The following is an 8,151-nucleotide window of genomic DNA, read 5'->3' as shown; positions in this document are numbered from 1 at the left end:
GTGCAACGAGACCGAGACCAGCAGGACGGTAGGACGGAGGTCACTGTGGAGCCCAAGGCGGCGTCACCACCAGAGCCTTTGGCAGGCGAAGACCACCTTTAGTCTGGATAACTTGTACTAGTTGTCTCCCTTCGAATTTGGCTGTTGTGGGATCCCTTCCCGCTCAATATTTGGGAAGAGGACCAGGGCCTCTATAAATGGGACTAGTCACCACCATAGAGGGGGGGACAGATCTAGATCAGCTGGAGAGACACCACACCAGCTCACCAAGCACAAGAGCACCTCTCCTCAGGAGGCTGTTCTTCCCTTGTAACTATTCATCCTCAGCCCAAGAGGCAATCCACCGCATCACACTAGAGTAGGGTATTACACCACATTGGTGGCCCAAACCAGTATAAATCTTGTGTCCCTTTGTTCTCTGGGTTCGTCGCGCTAGGCCTGGCGATCGTGGTGAGAGTGAGCTAGGGGGAGGGAGAGATCTTCGTGCGCACCCCAGTGTTCGAACCTCAAGGGTTTTGCCGGAACCTAAAATCCGACATTTGGCGCGCCAGGTAGGGGTGCGCCGGAGCCTCTCTTCCGCCAGTTGATCTGCCGACACTCCGCAGTTCCGATGTCCGGCGACCTGAGGACCAATGCCGACCACTGGGCAGCTTGGCCAGCTCGGGCGGCATCGTCCGCCCAAGAAGACCTGGACCCCGCGCTCCAGGCGGCACGCGCACCGCCAAACGTTGCGGGGCGCGGGCGGCGCGGTCAAACGCCATCCACCCTTACTCCACGGCAAGCGCGAGCAGCCGCAAGGGCCTCAAGCTACGCCGCGGCCACGGCGGCGCACACCCGACGGGAACAAGCAAACATGAGGGCCGCGCTCACGGTGGCTCGGGAGCTACTGCGATGCCGGCTGATGGAGAGCAGCCGAGACGCGTAGTTGGAGCGCGTCGCCGAGCTATTGGATGCGGCAGCCAGGGGTACGCCGCCTTTCTGCTCCTTGCTTACACCTCAGACTGCGACCGGATCGCACGGTGGGCCTTGGCGCGCCCGCGCGCCCCCGGGCGCACCTGGAGGTTTCGTCGGCATCGGCATAGCCAACAGCGCTGGCCACCCAACTACACCCGTGCCTTCTCCAATGGGCGCAGGCGTGAGCATCGCCGCCCACGACCCCGGCAGGATGCCGCCCTACCACCCTCAGAGCGGCACGCCGGGCCGGGCGACGTGGAGCGCGGGGTACTTCAACGAGGGTTCCGCGGCGACGGCACCGGAGGCCTATGTGCCCCGCATGATGGGCCAGGAGTACACGTCAGAAGATGATCCCGGCACTTTTCCCGAGCCAAGTTGGGAAGAGGAGACGCTGGAAGTTGAGGCCTTCCAGGAGCCACCCGGGAACCTCGCCGACCACGCCGGCAACAACAGCTATAGGGTACCACTAATCTCTCAGGAGCAGGCTTACGCTAACCATGGGTCGCAAGTGAATCAGGTCATAACACCGGATGACGGCCCCAGCACGGCAGCCCCCTCCCACCGGGGGAGATGCACTGGGGGCTGCGTAGGAGGAGCCAGGAGCAAGGATCCTCCCCGCATCGCACGGAACAAGGCGTCGTCCGGAGGTATGCCCTCCGCCGGGGAGGCGCTGGTGAGCCTTCCCCCCGGTAGAGGACCCGTGGTCGCCGAGGGCGCCGCTAGCGTCCCCTCTGCCCCTTGGCATCGTCCTGGTTTCCGGACGCCCCAACGGTGGTCGAGGGTGGCGCAAGGCGGTGCCCTCGCCTGGCGATATGAAGCAAGGCTCACGCCTGTGAAGGTCTCCGCTCGTGACACTCTCACGTAATAATGAGTGGGGCTGTACACGCCCCGGAGTCTCCGGAGAGCCGCCCTCGGGCCTCGGGGGCTCCACGTCCTAGTGGAGGCGCTATGCTCCGCGCTGGTGGAAGACTCAAAGACCAGAACCTAGCTAGATGCCGGACGCGGCCATTTGCTTTTGACCTCTTTTCCGTGGCCCTGTTTTCCGGCTTTGGCTTTAAGTTTGAAGTTGAAGTTTCATTGGTATGCGCGGGGGGTGTCTTATCTTGTTCGTGCGATTTCTTGCGATCTGGTTCCTTGCCTTGATTCGGAGTTCGCACCTGTTGCGCCCCCTTGCGAGCCCCTCGCGAGCGGGGGCTGGGCGCGGTGCACCCGCGCTACGCGCACATCCTACCCTGGCCGGCGCTTGCTTCTCCCGAGGCCCTCTCGGACGGAGCGACAGGCTCCTCACAAGCTCACGACCTAACGAGCCGGCTCGGAACTCGTCCTAGCTAAGGTAAATTATAGCAGCAAGCTTGCAGCGAGACTCGCGGGCTCAAGAAAACACATCTTCAGCTTGGCTTAAGGAATAAAAGCAGTAATCTGTTTACATGAGGGGCTCCCCCTCCCAAAATGCTCTTACAACTTCCAGGGCCGTGCCCGAGCTTTCGCATGTAGGGTCAACGATGAGAAAACATGGGCTCAATCAGACATGTCGCTCATTGCGTCCTCCGGGTCGCCCTCAAACGCGTTGCTGGCGACGTCGTCGCCGTCGCTGTCATCACTGTCACCATCGTTGACCACGTCGCCTTCATCCACCGCGACAACCACCGCGTCGTCCTCGGAAGTGAAGGCCCTGACTAGAGCATCCACACTGTCTTCCACCCAGCGAGCCAGGTCGCCCCGGATGGCCTTGGGTACAGGGGCAATGGCGGCGTCAAAATCGAAGTCGGGGTAGGTGTTCTGGAGGTGGCTGAAGACACGGGAGAACGCGCGCCCGAGCAGGCCACGACTCCTCTCTTCAACAAGCTCACGAGCCCTCTCGGATCGGTTCTCTAGGCGCGTCACCACATCAGCGAAAAAGCAAAGGTGGCTGGCATAGTCGTTCGCGTGGGGATGAGGGGCATGTTCTTCACAAATATTGCCCAGCGCCGCGTTGGCTCTGATCCTGAGGCCTTGGAGCATGGGGGCATGCTCGCGCTCCAGCGTCTGCCTCCAAAGCGCTTCCTCCCTGCTCTATTGCGCGAGGGACTCGGCGGCGGTGACCCGCTGCTAGAGTGGGAGCAGTTCGGCGCGGGCGGAGGCCAGTTCGGCCTGCACAGAGATCAGGGCGGCAGCGGCAGCCTGCTCGCGCTGCTCCGCCTCTGCCAACCTCAACCTCAAGGTAGATCACCGGCCATCAACTTCAGCTCCCACAAGCTCCGGCTTCATACCATACCTGTTGTCGAGGTCAGCGCGAGCCGCCGCCACCCCGCTGTCAACCTCCTTCTGGATCCTCGCCTCGCGCGCGTTAGCGGCATCCTCCGCTTGGGCAACCTGGCGCTCCCTCGTCTCCAGCCTCTCAAGCTCAAGGCTGCGCTCTGTGGTTTCCAGCGCCAGCGCCTCCTCGCGCTTCCGGATCTCTTCCTCCTCGGCAGGCGTCCCCTTCATCGACGCGAGGGCGGCCCTGCGCGCCTCCACCTGCTGTTCCAAAGAGGCGTTCAAGGCCAAGAGCTCCCGCCTACGCTCCTCAGCGATCGCGCGGCGACGGTCGGCCTCCCTGGCCTTCTCCAAGGCTCGGGCACTGGCCTCGCGGGAGGTTGCCAGGGATGCCTCGGCCTCCGTGTTGGCATGCTCATGCTGGAGGCGCCCGAAGTTGACGGCCACCTTTAGTTGATGCCACTCCTCCGCCAGCCGGAGACCCACGGCTTCAAGGCGCATGTCAACGTCCGCGAGTTCTCCGCCAAGACAGCTCATCGCGCCCAGTGCCTCCTGAAAGAGCTCGTGGCGGACGGCACTCCGCTCACGCGCAAGCTTGAGTGCGTGACCAGGCCCATCTCCCGCAGCAGGGGTCGCCGAAGGGGCCCGAAGCGGCTCGCTCCCTCCCTGCAGTGGGCTGGGGGCTGGCGCTTCCCCGATCACCGTCTGGGCCACGGTGGAGGCCTGGATGGGCGAGGGCCGACTGCTCGAAGTAGAAGCCAGGAACGAAGCCGTCCAGCCGCCGTCCATGACCAAAGGAGGAGACCTTGGCACGCTTGCCATACCCTAGGCGAGGCCACGAAGGAGGGACGGCAAAGACGCGGGCTCGAGGCGCCAGGTAGGCGAGTCTGCCTCTCCGGCCGACCTCGCAGCAGGGGCGGCACACTGGATTGGGGCGCTCAAGGCTAGCGAAGGAGTCGAGGCAGGAGGAAGTCGCTTCTCAGGAGACTTCACGGCCTTAGCAGGAGGGACCCTGAGGAGCCACTGTCAGGAGGGGAAGCATCACTCGAGAAATTACAAAGATAAGGTAAACTCGTCTATGGCGATATACTTCCTATGCTTCAACGGCCGGACGACACCACTGCTGCAGTTTGGAGACACTTTCCTCTTGCGGAGCGCGTCCAAGTCCAGACGGAGCCGACGGAAGTGTTGGATGCGGCAACTAGCACAGGGCGCGGCTGGCGAGGCGCCCGATGAGGCGGCCTCATGAGTGCCGGGCTGAGGGAAGCCCTCGGGCTCCGCCTCATGGTGACCTGCTGAGACCACGGAAACCTCGACCTTAGGAGTAGCGGATTGCGTCGCCCCCTCAACTGTCACCCTAGGACAAGAGTCACGGGCTCCCGGTGAGCGCACCTCGGGAGCCTCGCGCAGCGTCGACGCGTCAGCATCAGCGCCCCCGGCCTCCAGCTGTGCTCGCCCCCTGCATCCACTCTTGGGGTGAGTTCGGCGCTGGTGGAGAGGAGGGGGACCATGGAAATAGGGTTCTCGCGGGGCCCTTCAAGGCCGACTGGACGTAGCCCCATTCATCAAAGGCGGGCATCTGCCCCGCGAACTCCACCCTGTTTGAGCAGCAGTACAAACGACAGCCATCCTGTGGCATATCGGCTGGCGAGCGGTCACCCGTCAGAACCTCGAGCATCGTTCTCCATGCTTCGGGCGGGAGCCCAGACTCCTGAAGCCTCATGCGATCCTGGCCGCCGGACAGGGCCACATCAGCAGGGAATGGCGCTGGAGTGGGGCGATGCAGCGTCGAAGGAACTCCTTCACCACCATGGGCGCAGCCACACCGAGATCCTTCAGCCTCTTCAATCGGAGCTAGACGAAGACAAGGCGGGAGTCCGTGAGCTTCTCGTGGCTCCAGCCGGAGCTGGGAAAGAAGGGCGCCGACGGCGGCGAGAGAAGGGGGCTGAGCACGCCAGCATCCACATACACCCAACGTGTCCGGAACCTGCTCGCAGACGGTGGGAGCTCAAAGTCAATTCCCGAGCCGGCCATCCCATCCATGGCCTGGAAGCTTAGGCATCCCGAGCTTTGTCGAGGATCAGTCAGGTGCAGCGAGAAGAAATGGCATAGTAGGGCCACGGAAGGAGCAATGCCCACCATAGCCTCGCAGACGAAGGCGAAGACAGCAAGAAGGGCGACAGATTGGGGACCCAGGTGCAACATATGGATCTGATAGTGGGAGAGCACGACGTTGAAGAAGGCGGAGAAGGGAGGAATCAGGCCAGCCCACAAGGCGTCGATGAAGAATTGCACCTCAGTGGCTATCCCTTCGATGAAGGCGCGGGATGCAGGCCAGGCCGCCGTCCTCCCCCATTCGTTGGTGTCAGCGGCGAGCGCGGGGCGCACCTTGTCCATGGCCTCTTGGTTGAGCACCAATGATCGGCCCACGGCGGGTTCAATTGCCGGGGGTGGCCCGGCTGAAGACTCAGACTTCTTCTTTCCCTTCTCCGTTCGCCGGGGCGCCATGGCGACAAGGAGGGCCATGCTTGGGGCAGATTGGAAGAGGAGGTTGCTGATTCGGAAAGGTAGGAGACTAGGAGGGGTGCGTCCCCAAGCAATGGGGGATAACTGTGTAAACCATGATGGCCGCCTAGCTAGGCGGATATCAAGGTTGCGTGGGGAAGTGGAGACGCCCACGTCCAATCAATCGCCACGCGTCGACCAAGGCCGTAGACTATGGGGGCCCATGGCGCTCCGCACTTGCCCCTTGGCTTCGCCTCGAAGCCAAGTCCGAGCGCGCCTTGTGCCCGGGGGCTACTGTCGGCGTTCTGGGAATGGGGGTCCCTAGACTTGCCTGCCTGCGGCCCACGGCGTGGCTCCACCAGTGGCCCTGTACGGCCCATCTTCACCAGCAAACACTCAAGACCCTCGCGAGGGGCCAAGCCTCGCGAGGCGGACGATGCAAGACCTCCTCGGGGGTGGCCTCATCAGGCTGGCTCGTGAGGGGCGGAGAGATCAAGGCAAGGGGCACCTCGCGACGTTCCCGTGATGCAAGCCTTGACGACCATGACCAGGCGGGCGCCAGCGCGCGCAGTGTCCTCGTTTCCTCTTTGGTGCCAAAGAGGCAAGCGCAGGCGAGGAGTCCCGAGGCATCGGGCAAAGTTTTCCATATTGGTACAACGAGACCGAGACCTGCAGGACGGCAGGATGGAGGTCACCATGGAGCCCAAGGCGGTGTCACCACCAGAGCCTTTGGCAGGCGAAGACCACCTTTAGTCAGGATAACTTGTACTGGTTGTCTCCCTTCGAATTTGGCCGTTGTGGGATCCCTTCCCGCTCAATATTTGGGAAGAGGACCAGGGCCTCTATAAATAGGACTAGCCACCACCATAGAGGGGGGACAGATCTAGAGCAGCTGGAGAGATACCACACCAGCTCACCAAGCACAAGAGCACCTCTCCTCAGGAGGCTGTTCTTCCCTTGTAACTATTCATCCTCAGCCCAAGAGGCAATCCACCACATCACACTGGAGTAGGGTATTACACCACATTGGTGGCCCGAACCAGTATAAATCTTGTGTCCCTTTGTTCTCTAGGTTCATCGCACTAGGCCTGGTGATCGTGGTGAGAGCAAGCTAGGGGGAGGGAGAGATCTTCGTGCACACCCTAGTGTTCGAACGTCAAGGGTTTTGCCGGAACCCGAAATCCGACAGCTTTGATGTAGGCTGAATTGCTAATCTAGCTCTGGACGAGCCGGACTGTCATTCTGCAGGGTAGACCGGACTCATTTGAGAGTGTCCGAGGGCTTGAATACCGATTTAGTTTTCGGCTTAATAACGCCACCCTGTACTTCGGCTGCGAGGGCCGCGGTATGCTCCTCAGTACGGAGGGAGCGCTCCATGTTTCCATTAATTGTAATAACACCGCGGGGTCCAGGCATTTTGAGCTTTAAGTAAGCATAATGCGGGACCGCATTCAAGCGGGCGAAGGCGGTTCTCCTGAGCAGTGCATGATAACCACTGCGGAAAGGGATGACGTCGAAGATCAAGTCTTCGCTTCGGAAGTTGTCCTGCGAACCGAAGACCACTTCCAATGTTATTGAGCCCGTGTAGCGGGCTTCTACACCAGGTATTACTCCTTTAAAGGTGGTTTTAGTGGGCTTGATCCTTGACGGATCGATGCCCATTTTGCAGACAGTGTCTTGATAAAGCAGGTTCAGGCTGCTGCCGCCGTCCATAAGGACTCGCGTGAGGTGGAATCCGTCAATAATTTGATCGAGGACCAATGCTGCCGAACCTCCATGACGGATACTGGTCGGATGGTCTCTGCGATCGAAAGTGATCGGACAGGCTGACCATGGGTTCAATTTTGGGGCGACTGGCTCTATGGCATAAACGTCCCTTAGTGCGCGCTTGCGCTCCCGCTTGGGGATATGAGTGACATAGAGCATGTTCACTGTTTTCACCTCGGGGGGGGGGGAATTTGTTTTGCCCCTCAGTGTTCGTTGGGCGAGGCTCTTCATCGTCGTCCTCGCTGGGTGGCCCTTTCCCCTTGTGTTCGGTGTTTATTTTACCGGCCTGTTTAAAGACCCAACAATTTCTGTTGGTATGGTTGGCAGGCTTTTCTGGAGTGCCGTGGATTTGGCTAGGCCGATCTAGTATTTGGTCCAAACTGGATGGACCATCTTTATTTCCTTTGAATGGCTTCTTCTGCTGACCAGGTTTAGAGCCACTGAATCCGGTGTTAAACACCGTGTCTTCGGTATCTTCATTGTTGCTTCGACGCTTGTGTTTGTTGCGTCGTGGCTTGCCGTTGCCATCTCTAGCTTCGGAGGTACCGGGGTCGCTGGTGCTGTTGCTTCTACGAGCTAACCAGCTATCTTCTCCCGCGCAAAAGCGGGTCATGAGTGCGGTGAGAGCTACCATAGACTTCGGTTTTTCTTGGCCGAGGTGTCAGGCAAGCCACTCGTCGCGGACGCTGT

Source organism: Aegilops tauschii, chromosome 6 (assembly GCF_002575655.3).
Source record: "Aegilops tauschii subsp. strangulata cultivar AL8/78 chromosome 6, Aet v6.0, whole genome shotgun sequence".
NCBI lineage: Eukaryota > Viridiplantae > Streptophyta > Magnoliopsida > Poales > Poaceae > Aegilops > Aegilops tauschii.
This window is presented reverse-complemented; position numbering follows the sequence as displayed.